Below are 24,910 nucleotides of genomic sequence, written 5' to 3'. Positions count from 1 at the left end.
GGCAAACTGAGGCCTGCATTCTGCTGCTAGAGGAATGGAGAAAAACGTGTTAGCAATGTCAACAGTGGCGTACCACTTTGCTGCCTTGGACTCCAGCCCGTACTGGAGTTCCAGCATGTCTGGCACAGCAGCGCTCAGTGGTGGAGTCACTTCATTCAATGCACAGTAGTCCACTGTCAATCTCCATTCTCCTTCAGACGTGCATACAGGCCAAATGGGGCTGTTGAAAGGTGAGTGGGTTTTGCTGACCACCCCTTGGCTTTCCAGCTCTCGAATCATCTTATGGATGGGAACCACAGCATCTCGAGTTGTTCTGTACTGTCGGCGATGCACTGTTGAAGTGGCAATTGGTACCTTTGCTCTTCTCCCTTCAGAAGTCCTACTGCAGTTGGATTCTTGGACAGTCCAGGCAAGGTGTTCAATTGCTGGATGCCCTCTGTCACTGCAGCTGTTATCCCAAATGCCCACCTGAGTCCTTTTGGGTCTTTAAAATACCCCCTTTGGAGGTAATCTATGCCCAAAATGCATGGGGCCTCTGGGCCAGTCACAATAGGGTGTTTTTTCCACTCATTTCCAGTCAGGCTCACCTCAGCTTCCACCAAGGTAAAGTCTTGTGATCCCCCTGTCACGCCAGCGATGGAGACAGGTTCTGCCCCCACATGTCTCGATGGGACTAATGTGCATTGCGCACCAGTATCGACCAAAGCCTTCTATTTTTGTGGTTCTGATGTGCCAGGCCAACGAATCCACACAGTTCAGAAAACACGGTTTTCCCTCGCCTCTACCTGGCTAGAGGCAGGGCCCCTCTAAGCTTGGTTATCCTTCTTTCCCTGGGCATATGTCTTAGAGCTTCCTTCAAGGAGATCAGACATGTCATCATCATCATCATTCACATCATACCTGACAGCTTGGCTATGGGCAACTGGAGCTGCTTTCCTTTTGGTGGAACTTCCTCTCTGAGTCGAGTCTTGCCTTCCTTCAATTCACGCACCCATAGTGCCAGAGCAGCAGTAGATTTTCCGTCCCACCTCCTCATGTTTTCTCTGCAATCACTCAGGAAGAACCACAGCTCAGCTCGTGGGGTGTACCTTCTCTCCCCATCTGGGGAGTATCTGCGTTGGATACCAGGGCCTCTAATTTGTACTGCCGACATTTGGAGAAGGTCCTCTTTAATCTCCTCCCTGAGTTTCTTGTGATTCTCCTCTATCTTGTCTTCTAATTTCTGCAGATGTGTTTCCACCGCTGCGATTCTGGTGTCTGTTGGGCCATGCACAGCATCTGCATATGCCCGGAGCTTCTTCGCCATATTGAGCACGGTCTCATCCTTCTCATCCCACTTCATTATTGCTAAAGCAGAAGCGCATTCATGTGGCCCCAGCCGTACAAGTTTTCACCACATCACAGATGTACATGGTACCGTGTCTGGATTCCTAGTCGTTGTGTCATCTGAGAAGATAATCTCTGCTACTGCCATTTCTCTCAGGCGTTGGATCCCTTGTTCTATAGTCTTCCACTGGGTCTGCTGCATATGAAGATGATCTGCACACAGGTATCTTTGTGCTACACTTTCCAGGAGCCGTGCCCAGAGGCTGTGAGGTTTAGCCCCCCTTCATCATTCCTTGGTCGATGACAGGATCATGTGACAGGGATCCCAAATGCCTCGCTTCAGTGCCGTCCAGAATTGTAACTTCACCTGCAGCATCCCAAAGATGGACCAACCAACTAATTATAGACTCATCAGGTCATCAAATGTAATCCTTTCTTAGGCCACGGAGGTCCTTTAGGGAAAAGGACTCAGTATTGGCTTCTGATCTTGTACCAGTTTCTTTGACTCCTGATTTTATGTCAGGATGCGTTGAGGGTCCTTCTCCTGCATCATAATCATCATCGTCATCCACTGGTCGATCGGTCTTGTCTATGCACTTTCCATTTCTCGTGCTGGTAGCAACAGCCACTGATTGAGGCTTACACTCTGGTTTAGCTGCTGGCCTCGAGCCTGGGCTGTTGGCTGCAGCCTGAGTGACTGGGATCGCTGCTGATTTATCTCCCTGCCCCCCTTCCTCTGTCTGCTGCCCTACAGGATCTAGCAGGGTGCGATAAGCATATGCCAGGGCCCAGCTCACTGCAATGATCTTTTTCTCCTTAGGGGTATCATGGCACTTCTCTTTCAGGTACTTTGCCTGAAACCTCAGCTGGGTTCTGAATTAGTTCACATGGAAAGTCCCAGACTATAGGGTCAGAAAACTCCTTTAAGATTTGGTCCATTTCCTACACCACTCAGGATTTCTCACACCTGGGTCTACTCCTGGGTCAGGGGTCTCATCAGCCCTTCTAGAAATCTCAGCCCTCATTCTAGAGAAGCTGCAGACTGTATAGAGAAAGCTTACCAAATTAAATACCAGAAAGATGGTCTCTTTAACATTCAGGGGAAACTGAACGTTCTCCAACAGGGATGTAACAGATTCAGAGGAGAAGAAGGAAAGCAAAGGCTGAAAAGCCTCATCTCCTGCTTCTCCTCTAACAAACTGGGTGCACAACCATAACCATGAACCATACATTCCTGGAACAGACTCCAGCACCTATATAAACCTCCTGCAAGCCATTACAACCAAGCCCTGCCCAATGGATATCCTGGTCAGTGCCCCTCTACTGCAAAAAATACATATTAGGGACAATACTGGAGCTATTTCGGGATAAGAAAATAAACCTAAGGACCATAGAGGTATTAAGACCTCAAAAAACCCTAGGGACCAGAAACACATGCAGGCCTGCACCCCAAGTGACATTATGATTTGAAACAACAAAGCCAGTAACCGCTCTATACCAGCCCAGAGTAATTGCAACCAAAATATGATTAGAACAGGGTTTTTTCCACTCTCTCAAGCCACAAGTTGGGTGCCAAAATATTTATCCTAGTTTAGGGCAAATTTGGGAGAAGACCTCTGGAAGGAGCCCTCAGAAAGCAAACCTCCTACGGCCCCTCCCCCACTTTGTTCGGGAAGAACTCCCTCGGAGAGAACTGGAAAAAAAACCCAACATTTATTTAACAAGCAAAACACTCCCCAATACAAAAAACAACACCAGATGACAAAACTCTTTCACCGTTCTGAAGAGATGACAAATTCGGAAAGTCTCTCCTGGGGGTGGTCACCCAGTTCTCGGTCTCCGGTGCTGGGGATGGCTGCTGCAGGTCACAAAATGCTGGCTCTCGCTGTTTCTTGGTGTTTCCCAGGTCCCGGTCTGGAGCAGGTTCAGATGATATTCAGGAAAGGGAAAGGGAAGGAGGAAAAAAAACAGTCCAGGGAAAAAATTGGACTGCCTAGCTGAACTAACTAATAAGCAAAAAAAAAAAAAAAAGCACAAAGCGAAAAGGAAACAAGGAAGCAAGCAAGCAAGCCAAGCCTCTCCTAGACACAGACCATGGGGGGAGGTGAGCCGGCTGATAAAAAGACAAAATAATCCTTAATTTTCAGAGTCAGTCCTGAAGGCACAGAACATAATATCAGGCATAAACAGAACACACGACTGGGGATACAAGCACCATAACATCACCCTAGGACATCATCTATTTTTAGCTAACTAAAACTGATGGTGTTAGTCACACAGGGCTCATCCTGTAAGCCAGCTCTGGCTGAGGTCTGCCACTCAGGCCTAGGCACATCAGAAGCTGAAGTGACCATGACTGGGAATGGCAAAAACACCCCACTGGGGCTGGCCCAGAGGCCCCGGGACTCCCTGGCATGGATCACCTCAGGAGACAGTATTCCAGGGAGCCCAAAGGACTTTTGGGAGAGCTGCTGTGGAGACAGAGGGAATTCCACAGCTGAATCCCTTGTCGGGGCTCGCAGAGGACCCTTCTGCTGTGGGGCTGCTGAGGGTGGAGGAACAGCAGGGACCAATGGCCACCCCAAAACAGGGCCCCGTTGGCAGCACGGCACCGACCGGGGCTGCGGGACCCCATCCCTGGGGTGAGTCAGGAACTGCAGAGCTGGGAGTGCTCAGCCAGACCCGCTGACCCTTCAGCAGCCCAATGTGGCCAGAGCGTGAGCCCAGTGGGGAGTGGCCACTGGCAGGGCCTGTGGGGGCCTGAACCAAGTCCCAGCCCCACGGAGAGCGGCTGTGCCGGACATGCTGGAACTCCGGGAGCAGTTGGAGTCCGAGGCAGCAAAGTGGTGCCACCATCAACGTTCCTTTCTTGCCCCTCAGAAAGGACACTGGGAAGCTGGGGAAGTGTCAATGAAAGGAGTAGGGATGGTGGAAGCTGTGGAACAGCACTAACACGAGAAACCCAAACTCTTCTGAGAAAGGAGGGCAGAAATCCCTGGTGTCCAGCATCCTGCCAGAGGAACCCATTCCCAGAATTACCAACATAAAACCATCCTCCAATTCTCTGGACTGTGCTGTACCTGACCCACTAAAACCTTCCCACCAGAGTGAAGCTCTGAAGTGGGATTGATGGAGGAAACCTGAACCCTGAGCCATGCCAGGGTCAGTGCCAGGAGCATCCCCTGGCGCTGTTTAACACCGGCTCTGCAGGAACTGGGGATGCAAACAGGATGAGCATCTCCCACCAGCAGATACCTCAGAGCTTACACAGCAACACGGCCGTGACTCTCCCAGACTGGATTTAGGAACGGCACACCTACTGCAGCCATTGGATCCAGGCCTGCCCAGATCCCTTTGGGACTCCTGCTTTTGGTGTCTCTGCCTCCTCTCCCTGCCCCAGGGAGGCTCCTCTCTCCCCTCTCCCTGCCCTGACAAGAGTCACACAAATATAGACGTGGGATTGCTGGGAGCTGAGGGACTGTAGGAGGAGCCTTCTCCAGGTCTGGCCTGTTTCCAAAACCCACACAGTCTCCTGCAGCAAGGAACCTCCTTGTTCACCCTCTCCAAGGGTGTCAAGCTCAGGAAGGGATTCCTGACACCCTGTTCAGCTGGGAGAGCTCCCGTGTCTCCATACCAGGGGATAAAACCAAACACAGGAACCCTGGGGGGACTGAGATTGTGGCATGGGGACATCTGTATTTATTTCCCAGTGACAAACAAAAATGTGGAATGGTGCCAGAGCTTGTTTTGATCTACATCAGCCTTTGATACACGTCCCTCCTCCTGACAGCGACTCCTCTGCAGCTGCTCTGGGAGATCTCTGGGGCTCAGTCCAGTAAGAGGAGATTTCAGTGGGGCTGAGGTGCTCGAGGGGGCCCATTTCAATGCTCTGCTGAAGTCCAAGGACATTGTGTTTCCCCAGGGAGCAACGCTCCTTTCTGGCACTCACTGCCCCATGAGGGACATTATTCAGTTGTTGCTGTTGGGTGAGTTCCAGCCACAGGGAGAGGGAGGAGGAGATGATCCCACCCATGGCTGCTGCTGGGTCCAGACACTGGGTGAGATAAAGCCGAGACAGAGTTTCAGCATCTCCCCCAAAATCACAGAATCACAGAAGGGCTTGGCTTGGAAGAGACCTTCAAGTTCATCTCGTTCCATGCCCCCTTCCACTATCCCAGGCTGCTCCAAGCCCTGTCCAACCTGGCCTTGGACACTGCCAGGGATCCAGGGGCAGCCACAGCTTCTCTGGGCAAGCTCTGATCTCTGCCCAGGTGAGCAGGGACAGGACCCAAGGGAATGGCTGGAGCTGGGCCAGGGCAGGGCTGGGCTGGAGATCAGCAAAAGCTTCTTCCCCCAGAGGGGGCTCAGGCACTGCCCAGGCTCCCCAGGGAATGGGCACAGCCCGGAGGCTGCCGGAGCTCCAGGAGCCTTTGGACCCCGCTCCCAGGGCTGCATGGGCTGCGATTGTTGGGGGGTCTGTGCAGGGCTGGGGGCTGGACTTGATGATCCCAATGGGTCCCTCCCAGCTCAGCCCCTTCTGCAATTCTCACCCGTTGGATCAGCCTTTGTGTCCCTTCGAGGTGCTGGCAGAGCTGCTGGGGACAGGGCAGGAGTGGTGCAGCCCCAGCGTTCCCCTGTCTGTGACACCCCAGAGTGACAGCCCCAGCGTTCCCCTGTCTGTGACACCCCAACACTGACAGCCCCAGCGTTCCCCTGTCTGTGACACCCCAACACTGACAGCCCCAGCGTTCCCCTGTCTGTGACACCCCAACACTGACAGCCCCAGCGTTCCCCTGTCTGTGACACCCCAGCGGTGACAGCCCCAGCGTTCCCCTGTCTGTGACATCCCAGAGTGACAGCCCCAGCGTTCCCCTGTCTGTGACACCCCAGAGTGAGAGCCCCAGCATTCCCCTGTCTGTGACACCCCAGCACTGACAGCCCCAGCGTTCCCCTGTCTGTGACACCCCAGCAGTGACAGCCCCAGCGTTCCCCTGTCTGTGACACCCCAGGGGTGACAGCCCCAGCGTTCCCCTGTCTGTGACACCCCAACACTGACAGCTCCAGTGTTCCCCTGTCTGTGACATCCCAAAGTGACAGCCCCAGCGTTCCCCTGTCTGTGACACCCCAGCACTGACAGCCCCAGTGTTCCCCTGTCTGTGACACCCCAACACTGACAGCCCCAGCGTTCCCCTGTCTGTGACACCCCAACACTGACAGCTCCAGTGTTCCCCTGTCTGTGACATCCCAAAGTGACAGCCCCAGCGTTCCCCTGTCTGTGACACCCCAGCACTGACAGCCCCAGTGTTCCCCTGTCTGTGACACCCCAACACTGACAGCCCCAGCGTTCCCCTGTCTGTGACACCCCAACACTGACAGCCCCAGGGTTCCCCTGTCTGTGACACCCCAGCCGTGAAAGCCCCAGCGTTCCCTCCCTGAAGAGGCTCCAAGGGAAGCGTCCAGAGCCACGTCCAGCCAATGGAACTGACAGGCCACTGACCAGCCTGGCCTGGGCCGATGTGGATTCCTTTGCAGACAGCTCGGGGAAGGTGTAAGAGGCCGTCTGAAGCCCCTACATTTGCCTACCAATTGCCATGAGGAGAAACCCCTTCCCCCACAGCAGTTCCGGCTTGGAGAGAGCAGCAGTGCAGGTGCAGCTGCTGCACCGTTACGTTAGCTGTTCCAAACAAGGCCTGGCAAGGACTCGGCAAGGAATTGGCAAGGACCTGGCATGAACCCAGCAAGGAATGGCCTACTGCATATTTGCCCACTCTCCTTCTGAAGCCGAATGAACTTTTGGGGTGACCCTAGTGGTCTCTCACTGAAGACCTCTCATCTGCCCCGTTACCACTGTGACAGACGGACAGAGATGGAAAACCCTCCTCCCAAGGACTGAGACTGAGACCCCTACCACAGGGAGTGGGGAAACCACTAATGACATGACTTGTTCTTCTTCAGTAATTCCAATGCACTTATTCTTCATTGTGTTCGTCCTGCCTTGGTGGTTTCAGTGGACTCACCTGTTCCCCCACAGCAATTACAATAGACTCTCATTGTCCTGCATGTTCCCCCCTCTTTCCTCTGTGGACTATAACTGTGAGGATCTCGCCTGTGTTGGTAGCTATTCCCATCCCCCTCTTTTCTCTCTCTCTCTCTATCCTTTTATCTCCTTTCTGATCCCCACTATCGCATTTACTGTTTTGGCCCTTAATAAAGGTACATTTGTTGTGATTAACTGATAGTCCCTTGTTGTTTGCCTTTTTGCACTTTCGGGATTGGCAAAAAGAACCATCGCAACACCCCGCACAAGCGGATCGTGACAGATGGCCAGGGTGTCAGACCCAGCCAGCAGGGGTTTAGCAGGGGCAGGTCGTGTTTGACCAACCTGGTCTCCTTCTATGACCAGGTGACCCTCCTGGTGGATGCAGGAAAGGCTGTGGATGTTGTCCATTTGGACTCCATCCAGGCCTTTGGCACTGTCTCCCACAGCACACTCCTGGAAAAGCTGCAGCCCATGGCTGGGACAGGAGCACTCTGTGCTGGGTTCAGAACTGGCTGGATGGCCGGCCCAGAGAGTGGTGGTGAGCAGTGCTGCATCCAGCTGGGGACAGTCACCAGTGCTGTCCCTCAGGGCTCTGTGCTGGGCCAGCTCTGTTCAATATTTTTATTGACTACATGAATGAGGGGATTGAGGCTTTCATTAGTAAATCTGCAGATAACTGAGCAGGGAGCGTGTGTCCATCTGTTGGAAGGTAGGAGGGCTCTGCAGGGAGGCCTGGACTGGTTTCCAGTAAGATGAAGTTTAACCACTCCAGGTGCCCAGTCCTGCATTTTGGACACAATAACCCCCTGCAATGCTATGGGCTGGGGACGGTGTGGCTGGACAGTGCCCAGGCAGAAAGGGAGCTGGGGACACTGGTCGACAGCAGGCTGGACATGACCCAGCCGTGTGCCCAGGTGGCCAAGAAGGAGAAGACTCAGAGGTGACCTTATCACTCTCCACACTCCCTGAAAGGTGGTTGCAGTCAGGTGGGGGTCGGTCTCTTTCTCCTCACAACAACTGACAGGACCAGAGGACAGTGTCTTAAGCTGTACCAAGGGAAATTTAGGTTGGATATTAGGAAAAAAGTATTTTATGGAAAGGGTGATAAAGTACTGGAACTGTCTGTCCAGGGAGGTGGTGGAGTCACCACCATGGGATGTGTTTAAAAAAAGACTGGATGTGGTACTCAGTGCAATGGTTTAGCTGAGGTGGTGTTAGGGCATGGGTTGGACTTGATGACCTTAAAGGTCTCTTCCAACCCAGCAATTCTGTGATTGTGTGACATCACAGACCAGGATGTGACATCATATAGTTGGCTGTGACATCCCTGGTTTATTATGTGACAACACAGAGCATGCTGTGACATCACAGGATGCCTGTATGACATCACAGAGCAGAGCAAGCTGTGAGGTCAAAGAGTGTGCTGTGACATTATAGGGTGGCTGTGTTCCATCACTGAAGGTGTTGTGACATCACAGGGTGGGTCTGTGAGCCACAGAGGTGCTGTGTGACATGTTAAGTGAGTTCTGCCATCACAGAGCAGGCTGTGACATCACAGAGCAGGCTGTGACATCACAGAGGAGGTTGTGATGTCACAAATTCGGCTGTGACATTACAGGCTGGCTGTGTGACATCACAGAATGGGCTGTGAGGCCGCAGAGAAGACTCTGCCTTCATAGAAAAGGGCTCTGTGACATCACAGAGCAGCTGTGTGATGGCACAGAGAAGGCTGAGACAATACAGAGTGGGTTGTGACATCACAGAGATGACTGTGAAATCACAGAGCAGGCTGCGACATCACAGCGAGGCTGCATAAGATCACAAAGGTAGCTGTGACATCATAGAGCTGGTTGTGACATCACAGGGTGTCTGTGACATCACAGGGCAGATTTTGTGACATCACAGAGCAGACTGGGACCTCAAAGAGCAGGCTGTGACATCACAGTGCAGCTGTGTGACATCACAGGGGCTGTGTGACATCACAGGGGTGTGTGAGGTCACTGGGGAGGTCACTCCACCCCAGCCCCCCCTCACAGTTCCCCCAGAGAAGTCCAACGCTGCTCGTGCACAGAGGGGTCCCCTGTCCCCCCGGGTCCCCCCGCCCCCGGCGCCGCAGCCTCCCCCAGAGGATGTTCCACGAGATCGACCCCAGAGCCTGACACGGGGACGGGGGCTGGGGCTCTGGGGGGTGGGACAGGGGGACAGGGACCCCCCGGCAGCGTCCCCGTGTCCCCCAGGGCCAGAGCCTGGGCCAGTGCTCCTTCACCCTGTTACCAACGAGGGCTTGAGAGCGCTGAAAAAATCCCCAGCAAGGGATCAGCAAAAACCAGATTTAATATTAAGCGACAGTATGGCAAAGTTCCTTGGCAAGAGTCACTCTGCTCCTGACTGGACACTTCAGGCACACCAAGGAAAGAAAGCAACAACAAAACCAAACAGAATCCAGGAAATCAAACCAGAAATGAACTGAGAACTCTCCCTGTGTGTGTGTGTGTGTGTGTGTGACAAAAGGACAGTGAGGGCAAGGTGTGAAAAATGCATATTTTATTATTGGCTTTTTTCACAAATATTAAAACAAATATTATATGTGCAATGATAGAAAGTTATGCTGTATTAATTCTCGTAAGTAGTGTGTTAAATATAGTTCTAGGTTATAACACAATGTTAAAATAGAAACTCTGCAATGTCAGATATTTTTACTAGCTCAAGAAAAGGGATAAGATAATCAAGAAACTCTTTGCACAGAAATAACAGTGACAAGACACATAAAGAGTTACTGCCTCCTTATCGGAAAAGACAAACATTCTTCCACCTTCTCTCCATCTTTATGGAACCACTAGGATTAAGGGGAAGAAGTTGACAACAACCAGAAAAATTCTTAATTTGCAAGGAATTTATGCATCATGTATGAGATATATGAATATGCAACAGGCTGTTGCTTTTAAGGGTTATTCCTTTGTTCACAAGGCATGTTTTTGGCAGCTTAGTGCCCAAAAACATCCGGACATCCATAATTCTTTACTTTTTATTGTCTTGTAATTGTCCTAATCCTCACTGTCCAAATTTTTATTACTCTAATTTTATTGCTATTTTTATAACAATTTTATTACTAATAAACTTTTAAAACTAAAAAAACCCCAAGGGATTGGCTTTTTTCACACTATCAAGCCACCCCCCCACTTAACACCCAGCCTCCTGCTTCTCAAAACCTACCTTTACCCCCTCCAATGATCCCTGCCCCTTCTCTATCTCCTCAGGGAATCTCCATGCCATTTTTACCCCCTCCAACAACCCCACTCCCCCATATATATCCACCCCTTGGTGCTTTGTCCCCGTTGCCTCCTACCCCCACTAACATACAACTTGCTTCACCTGTAAGTCAGAATACAACACCTTTCCCTGAGAAAAAACCTCTGGATATATCCTCCAACCTAACAACTGAGCCCTCCCAACGTGATAACAAAGAATTAGTGAGCCAGTCAAATAAGCCTTCAGATGCTGCCCCTTACTGTAATACCAGATCAAAAAGTGGTGTAAGGCCAGAGGTAAATCCTGACAGGCTGCTTCCCCTGAGGGAAGTTCCACTAGGTGTGGGGTAGGAGGAATAGGTGTTATAAATGTACCCCTGACCGCTTCTGAAGCAAGAATATATAAGAAAGAGCTAGTTGGTTTAATAGAAGATCCAACTGGCACCGCACAGCAAACAGATCAGTTCCTGGGTCCCAATATACACACCTGGGAAGAGCTGCATCCTATTAGGAACATCCTCTTCTCCCCAGAGGAGATTCACCATCTAACCCACTGGTTTGAGGCATTCCCCACGAGAAGGGAGACAGCCCAAACTGTGACAAAAGTTCTCTTAGAAGAAATTATTCCGAGATACGGGCTAGTAAATTTTATTGATTCAGACCGTGGCCCCCACTCTACATCCAGTGTTCTGCAACAAGTCCTCGGGGCCCTGGGAATGAAGTGGGAGTTACACACCCCTTGGCACCCTCAGAGTTCTGGGAGGATCGAGAGGGTAAATCAAACCTTAAAGAATATTTTAACAAAATTGGTCTTAGAAACCCAATGGAATTGGGTCAAATGTTTACCACTAGCCCTATGACAAATAAGAACGAGACCCAGAACAGATCTAGGGGTCTCTCCTTGTGAAATGTTGTTTGGGCTGCCTTTCTTGCTTACCCCATACAGTACTGGGGAACATCAAGAGGGGGGGATGACCATGCAAAAATATATAGAAACAGTAACAACAACCCTAGAAGAACTAAGGAAAAAGGGCTACCTTCCCCAAACTTCCCCACTGGACTGTAAAATACATGGTACTAACCCAGGAGACTGGGTGTTGATTAAATCATGGAAAAACCCTCCACTAACTGCTCGCTTTGAAGGCCCCTTCCAGGCACTGCTTGCAGCAAACACCACAGTGAGAACAAAGGAGTGGGGCTGGACTCATGCAAGTCGAGTGAAGGGTCCAGTACAACCCCCAGCTGAGGCAAGCGAATGGACTATAGCCAGCAGAGACGATAAAGACTTGAAACTGGTCCTGAGGAAAGCACCAAAAGAAGTGCAACCCTGAACACAACCCCCCCACAGGAAACCTCTACATTGTTATCTGTATATCCTTAAAGTTCGCTAATGTTTGTTATAGCTATAGGATAAATTTAAGTTTTGTTTAGCTAAGAATTGACAAACAGAATAACATCTCAGTTTCCAGTACTGCTCTATAGAGCACTCCCCTTGCAACCCTCATTGGGACCAAATTGAGGGAAGGGAGTTGGTAAGATAAGGGTCATGGCAGAATGTCTCCAGAAGGAGGGAAAACCAGAAGTGGGAGGCAAGACTGGATCAGGAACTACCTCTGGGAAAGACTCTCAGGGCACTGAGAAAAGCCCTGTGGATCGAGAGGTGAGGAGGCCAGCCCGTACCAGACTCCCACTGGTAGCAATGCTGCTACTCATCCACTTCGGAGGAAGTGGAGGAAACACTTGTGAGAAGTGTTACTATCCCTTGTGTAGAGGAGATACAGTAAGTGCATTCATCAGAGTGCACACCAACATGAATCCCAAATGTATCGACCACTCCCAGTTAACAACCTGTAAAGAGGATAATGAAATATATTGGCTGGCTAAAACTATTGCAAACCCAAGTCAGAGGATCTCAGGAGAGTGCCCCATGAAAGAAAGATGGGTATGTTTTGAACAAGAAAGTAAAACCAACTTAGAGGATACATTCAAGGAGAAAGAAGTGCAATTGAAAGGACAAAGGGACAGGGAGGGACAAATAAATGGTAAGAATCTTTTTATCGATATGGTGGAAAAGATTACAAAAGAATTTAATTTGACTGATTGTTGGGTGTGCAAGGGGACACACTTAAAATTTGTCCATAGGATGGTATCAGTTTGGGTCCCCTAGACATTTTAAAATGGATTACATGAAAAAAAGTATGGTAGTACCCAAAAGAAGGGAAGGAGAGTGGAAGCTCAAATCCGCAATAATAGGGGAAGAGTGTTTATCAAGGAAAGGGAAAATGCATACTATAGAAGCAGGAGAAGCACCATGTGAAAGATATCTAGCAGCAAATGACACACACACACCAGGTGGATCCCAGAAACCCCCCATTCATATTGGTCAATAGAAAAAACTGAAAGTAGATGTGTATATAGTGAAAAACTGTTTGAATGCTTAGGAGATTATATTAACCCATTCTGGGCAATAGAAACCCTATCCAAATATTGGAAACATACAACAAATCAATATTCTAATTTCTGGGATGCACCTAAAAGTTTTTTTTGGATCTGTGGTAACACGGCATATGTGAAGTTACCGGGAGGGTGGACCGGGAGTTGCACAATTGGAGCAGTAAAACCATCCTTTTTCTTACTGCTTAAGGATGTGAAATCACACTTGGGAGTCCCAGTATATGATGATCTGGCCAGAAAGAAAAGGACTTTACTTGGCAGAACCCAAAATTGGAACAATGAAATCTGGACCCCACAAAAGATTATCGATACTTATGGGCCGGCTACCTGGGCCCAAGGTGGATCCTGGGGGTACAGAAGCCCAGTATACATGCTCAATCGAATAATCCGTTTACAAGCAGTACTTGAAATAATGTCCAATCAAACAACTCTGACCATTGCTCTCTTGAGCCAGCAGCAACCACAAACATGATCAGTAATTTACCAAATTCGATTGGCAGTGGACTACCTCCTCGCAGAGGAAGGAGTGATCTGTGGGAAATTTAACATTTCAGAATGCTGCCTAGAGATCGATGACCACAGTCATGTAATTAAAAACATTACTCAAAATATTAGGAAACTAACCTATGCTGGAACGCAAAAATGGACCCCCTTTTTGGAGACCCCGACTGGTGGGACAACTTGTTCACCTGGAACGGTAAATGGTGGAAGAAATTGGTCTTCTTTGTAGTGTGTGCACTAGTAAGTGTAATATTTCTACCATGTGCAATTCCATGTCTAGTCCTGATAGTACCCAGCATTGGCCAAGGCAGCATCATGCTGCAAGGTAACGTAGAAGGGAAAAATGGCAAAAAAGTAATGCTAATAAAAGAACAGAGTGATCAGAATGCCAGAGATACACTTGAACAATATGAGAAACTGAGAAAATTAGAAATTGGACTTTAAAAGGTTGATGCAGGCTAGAAGACTGATCAAATCGTTAGAGGGGGAATTGTTAAACTAGGTTAGAAACTATTGTAAAATAGTTGATCGCTGTTGAGCGTGTACTGTTGGTTTGGTTATGGTAAAAGGGGTTTGAAGGGTAGTTAGAAGAAATACGGTACTCCACGTACCGTATTACACCTAAGTAAAGTGCAGCCACCCCCCAAGGGAAAGGAGCCAGCCTGGACTGAACTGCCGCGGGCCAATCGAGCGCCTTAAACCTTCATGCAAATGAGGGATCCAAAAAGAAACCGATCCAAAGGGACAAAAAACTGGATACAAAGGGGGCTTCTGACCCACGGAACCTGTGCTGCTCCACCTGGAACGTCGGGGACGTCGCTGCTCAGAAGACCCAGCGCCGGCGCTGCAGCATCCTTGAGGGGAGCGCTCCTGCTCAGCCCGCGGGCCTCCATGCTTTAGGCCTTTCTTTTTTTATTACATTAAATGGTGAAATCACTTTTCGTACCGGGAATGTTTCTAGCAAGTATGCTTGTGTTAAAGTGCCTGCTTGGATGGCAATGAACACAGGATGAGGACACCTGTACAGATCTGCCAACGATCAGCACTCACCGTCTGAAGGCAGTGAGGGCCGGGGCCAAAACTGAAGATGATGAAAAAAAAGGACTAAAACCACAACCAAGGAATACGCATGCTCTAAAAGGGTGGAACCGAGGAGGGGGAGCCACTCTAAACAGTTCTTGGAATATGTAAACTAGTTTGGGAAAAAAGTTTACTATGCATAAGGGTCTATGAATATGCAACAGGCTGATGGAATGGAAAAGGTATTTAATGGGAATCTCCGGAGATAAGTGTGCTCCTGGTTCAGTGCCAAGATGCACCCGGCCGTAACAACCTTTGCTCTATGGTCCTTGTCTCCTATCGTCCTGTATTAAAATGTTTTAATTTTCACAGGAGAGTGAGCGTGTTTTTCACAGCCCGAGCAGAGAGCTCTGCCCGGGGGCTCCCGGGAAAGGCGGCGGCGCTCGGCAGCGGCCCCAGCCCGCGGGAATTCCCCCGCACCGGGACAAAATCCTGCCCCGAAGGAGGCACTTGGAACGCCCGCCTGCGGCTCTCCCTGCCCCAAAGATCCCGGCAGCGGCCCCGCTGTCGCAGCTGCGGCTCTGGAGCAGGGAGGCTCCGCGGGACCCCCGGGCTGTGCCCCCTCCCAGGCCGTGCCCGCCCCGGTGCTGATGTTCCGCCCGGGCTCTCTCGCTGCTCCCGGCTCCCGCAGTCCCGCCGTGACCGGGCACCGACCGCCCGGCGCCGCAGGGCCCCGAGCCCCTGCCCAGCAAAGGGTCGGTGTCCATCGCCGGCCCTTGCCGGGGGCTCCGGCCATTGCCCGGCCCCGGCACAACCTGCAGCTCCCAGCGCAGCTCCCCCGAGCCGGGCACTGCGGCTTCCGAACGAGGCAGAATATTCAGCTCACGGAATCTCTGTTAGCTCTGCCGACATGTGCAAAACCAGCTGCTGCTGAGGCAATCCCAGCTCCGACTGAAGCCTTCCCACCCAAAATGCTGCCTTCGGTTCGGACACACCATTAAGAAATCCAAGAGCAAACTGAAAGCTGATTAGAGAATCTTGGAAAATCACATCCGAGAACATTTTGTTATAAAATCACAAATGTTAACAGAAGCTGAGAAAGTCAACAATGTTAGAAAACAAGCTTCCAACACTGGGACTAGAAGAGCTCAGGCAATCCATTTGAATGGAATGAGCCCTCTCTTTCTGACATGTGAGCAACGCCATGGAATTTCCCAAACCAGGGAAATGGGGAGCCCTGGCAGCAGCGGCTTCACACGCAGCAATGACACAGAACAGGGCAGGGCAAGAGGCTGACAAAATTCTAACTTCTACTTGCAATGAAGAACCTGTTTCTACTCTAGCCACTATTAATATAGAGTCAAAAAGACTAAAAAGACTAGTAATAACAACTGTACCATTAATAGCAAAAATAGAGATCATTGAAATAATAATGGCAATAAAACCCCTACCATACTTATACGAGGTTTGCATGGCCAGGTTTTGGTAAGGGAGGGGCTCTAGGAGCACCTTCTGTGAGAGCAGCTGCTCCTCCATGTCCCACAGAGTCAATTCCAGCCCACTCCAGGATGGACCGGCCACCAGCCAAGGCTGGGCCAGTTAGAAATGGTGGTAACGCCTTTGGGATAAGAGATTTAAGAAAAAGAAAATGATTGATCGTTTTATTGTAACTGTGAGCAGGGAAGAGCAGGGTGAGAACATGTGAGAGTGTGAAAAATGCATATTATATGGCTCTACGCAGATATTTACTATATGTATTATGCTAGGTTGGAAAGTTATGTTGTATTAACATTTTAATAATATAGTAAATGTAGTTTTGTAAGCTTTAGTAGTTAAAATATAAATTATGTGTGTATTCTTTTAATTAGCTCAAGAAAAGGAGAAGATAATAATAAAAAATATTTCTTTGCACAGAGATAACAATTACAGAAACCCATAAATTTCCCAGAGGAGAGGAGTTTATGGTTTTCCTTATCAACAGAAACGAACTTTTTCAAGCTGGACTTAGACTGGAAGGCGCCTGGGGATTATAGAAAATTTTTGACACGTACCAGATGGATTTCTTGTTTTAAATTAAATATATGCATATTCATAAAGTGTTTTGTATATGCAACAGATTACCCTTCTTACGGAGTAAATTTTCTTTTAAAGGGGTCCCCTTTTCCTGGCTCACTTTTGTCCAGAAAGGGGTACCCAGCCCGGGCTGTAACTCTTTGCTGTTATTGTCTCATTAATTGTCCTAACTCTAATTGTGTAACCTTCATTACTACACTCGTATTATTTTTATAAATATTTTATTTTTATTAAACTTTTCTAAATTTTTGAAACAAGTGATTGGTGTTTATAACAGAGAGGAACAGCTCTGCACACCCCAGGGCAGGGCAGGAGGAGGGGCAGGAGCTGCTCCAGGTGCTGGAGCTGATTGCCCTGAGATTCCCTGGTGCAGTCCCTGGTGAGGCAGCTGGGCCCCTGCAGCCCACGGAGGGCACGGAGAGCAGAGATGCACCTGCAGCACCTGGAGGAGCCCGTGCCAGAGCAGGGGGATGCCTGAGCGGAGCTGTGACCCCACGAGAAACCTGTGCTGGAGCAGGGACCTGGCAGGGACCTGCAAACCCCTGGAGAGAGGAGCCCACGCTGGAGCAGGGTCCTGCTAGGACCTGTGAGCCCATGGAAGAGCGAGCCACGCTGCAGCAGTTTGTGAAGAACTGCTGTCCCTGAGATGAACTCACCTTGGAGAAGTTCATGGAGAAGTGTCTCAGGGAGGGACCCCAGCACAGCAGAGGAACGACTCCTCTCCCCGAGCAGCAGGAGAAACTAGAAGTGATGACCTGACCAGAACCCCCATTCCCTGTCTCCCTGCACCCACTGGGGGAGGAGGTAGAGCTGGGAAGGAGGGAGGGATGGGCAGAAGGGGTTTTTAAAGCTTTATTGTACTTCTCACTATCCTGCTCTAGTCTGGATAGCAATAAATTCCACTAATATGTCTAATTTCGAAAATATTTTGCCCCTGATGGCATTTGCTGAGTGATCTGCCCCAGTCCTTAACTCAACCCATGAAGCCTTCCTTCTGTTTTCTCTCTCCTGGCCATCTCTGGAGGGGAGTGAGAGAGCAGCTTTGGTGGGTGCCTGGCATCCAGCCAAGGTGAAGAGACAACACTTCCTTTCCTTCATTCTTTCTTTCTTTCCTGAGGTCACCGTGCAGAGGTTGAGTGGGGCTTTGATGGAGGGAGTGAAGGTGGTGGGGAGTGGTGGGGACAGGAGCCACAGGGACGTGGGACAGGCATCAGAGGGGCCCGGGCAGCTGGCAGGGGGCAAGGCCTGTCCCCCTGGCCCAGCAGCAGCCCCGTGCCCTGCCCAAGGCGCTCCCAGCAGGGGCTGGGCCCCTGAGGCAGGGGGAGAGCCCAGTCCCGGGGGCGGCGTTTCTGCCCCGACCCCCGTCCAGCCCAGCCTGCCCCGTGTGCGCAGTGACCGCTGGCACGGGCTGCACTGGACACTGTGACCTGCTGGGGACACTGAGAGCTGCCCCGCTGGGACACTGCCCTTGGCACTTCACAGGCACCAAACAGACCCCAGCCAGCACCGCCCCTTGTCATGTCCCAGGCACCGGAGAGCATCACAGCCAGCCCCGCTCCTGGTGGTGTCCCAGGCACCAGAGCACATCCCAGCCCCGCTCCTGGTGATGTCCCAGGCACCAGAGCACATCCCAGCCCCGCTCCTGGCGATGTCCCAGGCACCAGAGCACATCCCAGCCCTGCTCCTGGTGATGTCCCAGGCACCAGAGCACATCCCAGCCCTGCTCCTGGTGGTGTCCCAGGCACCAGAGCACATCCCAGCCCCGCTCCTGGTGATGTCCCAGGCACCAGAGCACATCCCAGCCTCGCTCCTTGTCATGTCCCAGGCCCTACGAGTGTCCCAGGTGTGGGAAGAGCTCCTCACACAGCCCAGCCTTGACCCAACACCAACAGAGGCACCACCAAGGGCAGCCCTGCGAGTGCCCCCAGTGTGGGAAGAGCTCCGTGCGCTGCTCCAGCTCCATCTCCCACGGGAGGATCCGTGCTGGATGATCCCCAGTGAGCCCCGGTGGGCAGAGCCCCGGTGATCCGTGGTGCCACTGATCCGTGTTGGGAAGACACCTGGCTGGGGGCTCCACATCCTCCTGGCTCCCCTTGGCCTGGATTTTTTTTTTCATTTCTCTTTGCCCTTTCAAAACCCTCAAAAGCAGGTAAAAATAAAGACGTTGAGCTAAGACAAGGATGGGGACATGGGGGTCTTGCAGGGAATGTGGGGGATGCTGGGTTTGAGGGACCGGAGGGTTCCTGGGAGGGCCCTGGGGGTTGCTCAGGGCTTTGGGGACACCAGGCTGAGCGGCTCCGGTTGCACTGGGAGACCCTGGTGGAGGTTCTGGGGAAGCTGGTCAAGGATCCCCTGTCCTGTCCCCATTCCTGGTCCCATTCCCAGTCCTATTCCTGGTCTCTGCCCCCATTCCCGGTCCCATTCCCAGTCCCTGTCCCCAGTCCTGGTTCCTGTCCCCATTCCCAGTCCCATTCCCAGTCCCTCTCCCCATTCCCTGTCCCATTCCCAGTCCCTGTCCCCATTCCCGGTCTGATTCCCAGTCCCTGTCCCCACTTTGTGTCCCCATTCCCAGTCCCTGTCCCCATTCCCTTTGCTCATTCCCATTCCCTGTCCCCATTCCCAGTCCCTGTCCCCATTCCCTGTCCCTGCTCCCATTCCCTGCTCCCATTCCCACTCCTATTCCTGGTCTCTGTCCCCGTTCCTGGTCTCTGTCCCCATTCCTGGTCCCATTCCCAGTCCCTGTCCCCAGTCCTGGTCCCTGTCCCCATTCTCATTTCCTGTCCCCATTCCCGGTCCCTGTCCCCATTCCCATTCCCTGTCCCCATTCCCAGCCTCTGTCCCCATTCCCTGTCCCCATTCCCGGTCCCTGTCCCCATTCCCATTCCCGGTCCCCATTCCCATTCCCTGTCCCCATTCCCGGTCCCTGTCCCCATTCCCATTCCCTGTCCCCATTCCCGGTCCCTGTCCCCATTCCCATTCCCTGTCCCCATTCCCATTCCCTGTCCCCATTTCCGGTCCCTGTCCCCATTCCCATTCCCTGTCCCCATTCCCAGCCTCTGTCCCCATTCCCTGTCCCCATTCCCGGTCCCTGTCCCCATTCCCATTCCCGGTCCCTATTCCCATTCCCTGTCCCCATTCTGGGTCCCTGTCCCCATTCCCGGTCCCTGTCCCCATTCCCATTCCCTGTCCCCATTCCCGGTCCCTGTCCCCATTCCCATTCCCTGTCCCCATTCTCGGTTCCCTGTCCCCATTCCCATTCCCTGTCCCCATTCCCGGTCCCTGTCCCCATTCCCATTCCCTGTCCCCATTCCCGGTCCCTGTCCCCATTCCCATTCCCTGTCCCCATTCCCATTCCCTGTCCCCATTCCCATTCCCTGTCCCCATTCCCGGTCCCTGTCCCCATTCCCATTCCCTGTCCCCATTCCCGGTCCCTGTCCCCTCTCACCGACGCCGCCGCCATCGCTCCAGCCCCCCCGGCCCTCACGTGACCGAGCAAACCCCGCGCTGCTCCCGCCGTATTTGCATAGCCCCGCCCCTTGGCCTGGCCCCGCCCCCGCCGGCTGCAGCCGCGTCCGGGCGCTGTTTGCTCCCAGTTCCCTCCCAGTGCTCCCAGTAAGGCGGTACTGGGAGGGAGAGCGCTCCCAGCTCCTTCCCGGTGCTCTCACCATCGTTCCCAGTGCTCCCAGTAGCGCTCCCAGTGCCGGGCGGGGCGGGGCCGCTTTGGAACCCCCCCAGGGCAGAGCGCGGCTGCTTTTGGGTGTCGGCACCGCCCGAGCCGGGCTGGGAGCGGAGGAGGAGCGGGAGGGAGAAGAGGGAGAGAAAAGGAGGAAAAGGAAAGGGGAAAAGAGGAGCGGGAGGAAAAGAAGGACCAGGAGGAAGAGGAGCGGGAGGAGGGACAGCGGAGGAGCGGGAGGAGGAGCAGCCCCAGCCCCAACCCCACGCGGTTCCCCCGCTCGGGCCGCGGCTCCTGCGGCTCCGCCGGCATCGCCCCCCCAGAACCGCAGGGGAGCGGGGAGGGGGAGCTCGCCCCAAATCCATCGCGGGGTCTCCGGCAGGGTTGTTTGGCAGGGCAGGGGATGTTTGGGTCTTGCAGGACCCCAAAGCTGAGCCGGAAATGCCCCTGCAGGGACCTTGGGGGGTGCCACGTGGCGATCACCCGGTACCGGCAGGCAGAGGAGGGATATCAGATATGAGAAGGTCGGAGACCGCCCAGCCCCGAGCACCCTCAGCGCTGAGAGGGACACAGAGCCCCTGGTCCCCAGCTCTGCACAAGCATTCCCTGAGACCAGAGGGATGGAGACCCCCCGAGCATCCCCCAGGGTGAAGGGACAGAGACCCCGAGCATCCCCTGGGCTGAGAGGGGCAGAGATTGCCCCGAGCACCCCCTGGCACAGGGTGAGAGGGAGGGAGACCCCACAGGCATTCCCTGGGGTGAGAACAATGGAGACCCCTGGAGAATGGCCTGGGGTGACAGGGACAGGGACACCCCCTGGGGAATGGCCTGGGGTGACAGGGACAGGGACAACCCCCCCAAGCCCCTCCCAAACAGCACCCAGGGCGAGAGGCACAGAGACTCCTCGAGCATGCCCTGGGGACCGGACAAAAAAAACTTGAGTTTTTTGAGTTTTTAAACAGATATAAGAAATCAGACTTAACTCTGCATAAAATACTTGACGGATATTTGATTTTCCCACAAGTCACTTGTGATGGAAACGCAAACAAATCCCAAACATTAATAAACTGACAATAGAAGCAATTCTGTGGCAATTCCAAGTTTCATCGGTTCCTGCACAGCTCCCGCTCAGCTACTGGCAGGTTCTGATAAAAGAAAAGTGAAAATTTGTCCCAATACAGATTTTTCAAAGGAAGGCAAAGCTATGTGTAGCTGTCACAAAGGAGACATGGACGAAGAAAATAATGATTCTCACATTTGGCAAAGCCTCCAAGCCTGTGAATTCAGGAGTTATTTGGGAATTTAGACACTTGAGCTGGGCTTCTGGTAGGACTTTAACAGCCTTGTGTTCTTCACCCTGTGGTGAATGATCCTTGTCAGTCTTGCTGGTATCATTTGGTCCCTTTCCTCCAGTGATTTTAACAAACTTTTCTAGGAAGGACAACAAAATATTTTCTTTACACTGGCCACCCATAACAGCCATTTTCCTCATAAATTCTCCCAAAAGTCGCTAAGAGGAAGCTGCATCCAAATTTCCAAGAGTTCCTCCAGAAAGAGCCAGAACCTCCTGAGAGGAGGGAGCCATGCTGTTGTCAAAGGCACTTGGGGTCAGACAACAATGCCCTGAACTCACTGCGCCAAAATAATGTCTCAGTCTGGTTAATAAAATTGTTAGAGAGATGCCTCTGCCCCAATTAAGGTGCTAACAAGACCAAATCCAAAGTGGATTTCATTGAACAGTAAATGTGAGGTAGAGAGAAAGATGGAAGAAAGAGAAAAGGGGGGAGAGCAAGGGAGTGACAGGGACAGAGACCTCCCCTGAGGTGGGGCAAGTGTGACATTGTCCCCTGTGTGTGTGGCCTTCCCAGGGTGGGGGTTTTACACCTGAGCCAGTTTGGAAAGGGGGGTGGTGTTCAGCCCCTACCCTGAGCAGGGATTGCCTCACTGTTTCAGGGTGCAGTGTAAGATGTAACCCAAAGTATGTTTTCAGTCACCATCTTCATAAACTGTGATAAACAGGTGGGGCAGTGTTCTTTATCTCTTCCATGACTCAGCCCTGATAACGCCCTCCAGGGGCTATCTTCTGTTAATGGGCCATTGAGTGCCACTGCAGGACTGATAAAATTACATCATCCCATTGTGGGATGCTCCGCCCAGGGGGAGGAACCAAGCATTCCTACCTGGATATAATCTCATCCTTCCAACACCAGGACCACCTTGCCTACTGGATTCCCAGAGGACAAGAGCTCCATAACCACCACTGGACCTTCAGAGGAAGACCAGACCCTTCCACATGATCACCGCTTTGACAGAATCACGTTCATCACTCCAACAGGTCTGCAGCCACCATTTCATCCGATGGCTACCACCACCCTTACCAACGGGGTGTCAGGTTATATCCTGACTCTGTCAGATTAAGACAGTGTTTCTGTTTCATTGCCTTGATCTTAATATTCTTACTAAATTGTAATTCTGGCTTAGACTCTCCCCCTGGTTTGCCTTCAAACCAGTACAAAACTCAATGTGCTCATCCCTTGTTTTTCTCCCAAAACAGAATTTCCTATCTCCAACACTTCACCAGATGGAGGAGGTAGCTGTGAGGAAGAAAAAGGAGGCCTGGCACCCCCGGGCAGCTGAGGAGGAAGTCAGTGCCCCTTTCCCCCTCTCTCCTGCTCCATCTCCCAGCACAGCGTGGCTCCCGGCTGCAGGACAACCCTGCTGTCGACGCCGTCCTGCCAGGGACGCACTGGGGGGATTCTCTTCCCCTTCCCTCTGGCATGGAGGCAAATCCCATCCTCTCCTTGTCCTTCCTCCCCCAGGGAAGGAACTGAGGATGGAGACCAGGAAAGACAAATCCCCGCGGCAGAACCTCATGGAAGAGGCCATTTTGAGCAACTCCATGGCGCAGAAATCCAACAGGGAGGAAAAGCCCCGGAGATCCTGCAGGAGGAGGGGCTGCAAACCCAGCCGAGGGTGCTCTGAGGAGAAGAGACCTCCCTGTGCCAGGAAGGTGGACAGAGCTTCAGCCAGAGCTCAGAGCTGGTGGTGCATGAGCAGGTTCATGATGGGGAGAAGTCCTACAAGTGCTTGGAGTGTGGGAAGAGCTTCAGGAGGAGTTTCAACCTGATCTGCCACCAGATGATCCACACCGAGGCATAGCCCTACGAGTGTGGGGAGTGTGGGAAGGGCTTCAGCTGCAGCTCTGCCCTTGTCATCCACCAACGCATCCACATGTGGGAGAGGCCCTACGAGTGTCCCGAGTGTCAGAAGAGTTTTCAGACCAGCTCCAGTCTCCTCCGTCACCAGCGGATCCACACCGGGGAGAGGCCCTATGAGTGTGGGGAATGTGGGAAGAGCTTTAGCCGAAGGTCCCACTTGATCAGCCACCAGAGGATCCACACCAGGGAATGGCCCTATGAGTGTGAGGAATGTGGGAAGAGCTTCCGCCAGAAGTCCCACTTGATCAGCCACCAGAGGATCCACACTGGAGAAAGGCCATACAAGTGTGGGGAATGTGGGAAGGGCTTCAGCCAGTGGTCCCAACTGATCATCCACCAAATGATCCACACTGAGGAGAGGCCCTACAAATGTCCCAACTGTCAGAAGAGCTTTCAGACCAGATCCATTCTTCTCAATCAACAGCGGATTCACACCGGGGAGAGGCCCTTCCGCTGCTCCCACTGCAGGAAGGGCTTCAAGCAAAACTCCCACCTTGTCACCCACTGGCGCATCCACACCGGGGAGAGTCCCTACAAGTGTCCCCAGTGTGGGAAGAGCTTCTCCAGCAGCTCTCACTTGGCCAGACACCAACGGAGGCACCAGTAAGGAAAGCCCTGCGAGTGCCCTAGCTGCAGGAAGAGCTTTGTGCACTGCTTCAGCTTCATCCCCCATGGGAGAACCCATGTTGGGAAGAGCCCTGGTGATCCACGTTCCCTGTGATCCATGCTGGAAAGACATATGTCCCTTTTCCTGCCCCTGCCAATGACATGATGTGGGATCAAAGAACATGAGGGTCTGGCCATGGCCCTGTCATTACATTCACTCCCACCTCAGGTCATTGCCAGGGGCAGGAAAGGGACTCTCTCTCTCTCTCTCTCTGTCCCCGAGGAGAAGGGTGTCCTTTCCAGGGAGGCGGAAATACATGGCCAGGAAGAGCCAGTCAGTTGTGATGTAGTTTTTCCTGTAAATAGTTTTTCTTATCCCTTCTGTTATCAATATTTTTTCTGTTCCTGTTTGTTCTTTGTCTCGTTGCTGTTCCCAGTAAATTGTTCTCCTCCCAGCCTGGGATCTTTGCCTTTTGTGCTTTCCATGGGAGGCGGGAGGGCAGCGAGCGGCAGCACGATTTTTAGCGGGAGCAGGAAACTGGGGAATCCCATTCCTGAACCCCGGCCCTTGGAAACCGAGCACCCAAGCTGGTCCCAGCCCTGGTGGCCATGGCAACAGCCTTGGGAGCGGATCCCTGGCTGGGGCTGTGGGAACCTCTTCACTCCGGTGCCCAGGGACAGGACTGGAGGGAGCAGCTGCAGCTGAGACGGGGCAGGCTGAGGTTGGATCTCAGGAAAAGGTTTTTGCCCA

General features: G+C 52.3%; 1 pseudogene; it reads left to right on the top strand.

Annotated features, from left to right (window-relative positions):
* LOC137463912 (zinc finger protein 345-like) overlaps positions 1–24,614 on the top strand; it is a 62,623-nt pseudogene extending 38,009 nt beyond the window's left edge.
* The last annotated feature ends 296 nt before the right edge of the window (positions 24,615–24,910 follow it).

This window comes from Anomalospiza imberbis, chromosome 32 (assembly GCF_031753505.1).
Source record: "Anomalospiza imberbis isolate Cuckoo-Finch-1a 21T00152 chromosome 32, ASM3175350v1, whole genome shotgun sequence".
Taxonomy (NCBI): Eukaryota; Metazoa; Chordata; class Aves; order Passeriformes; family Viduidae; genus Anomalospiza; species Anomalospiza imberbis.
The sequence above is the reverse complement of the archived record's forward strand: the minus strand, read 5'-3'. Positions and strand labels throughout refer to the sequence as shown.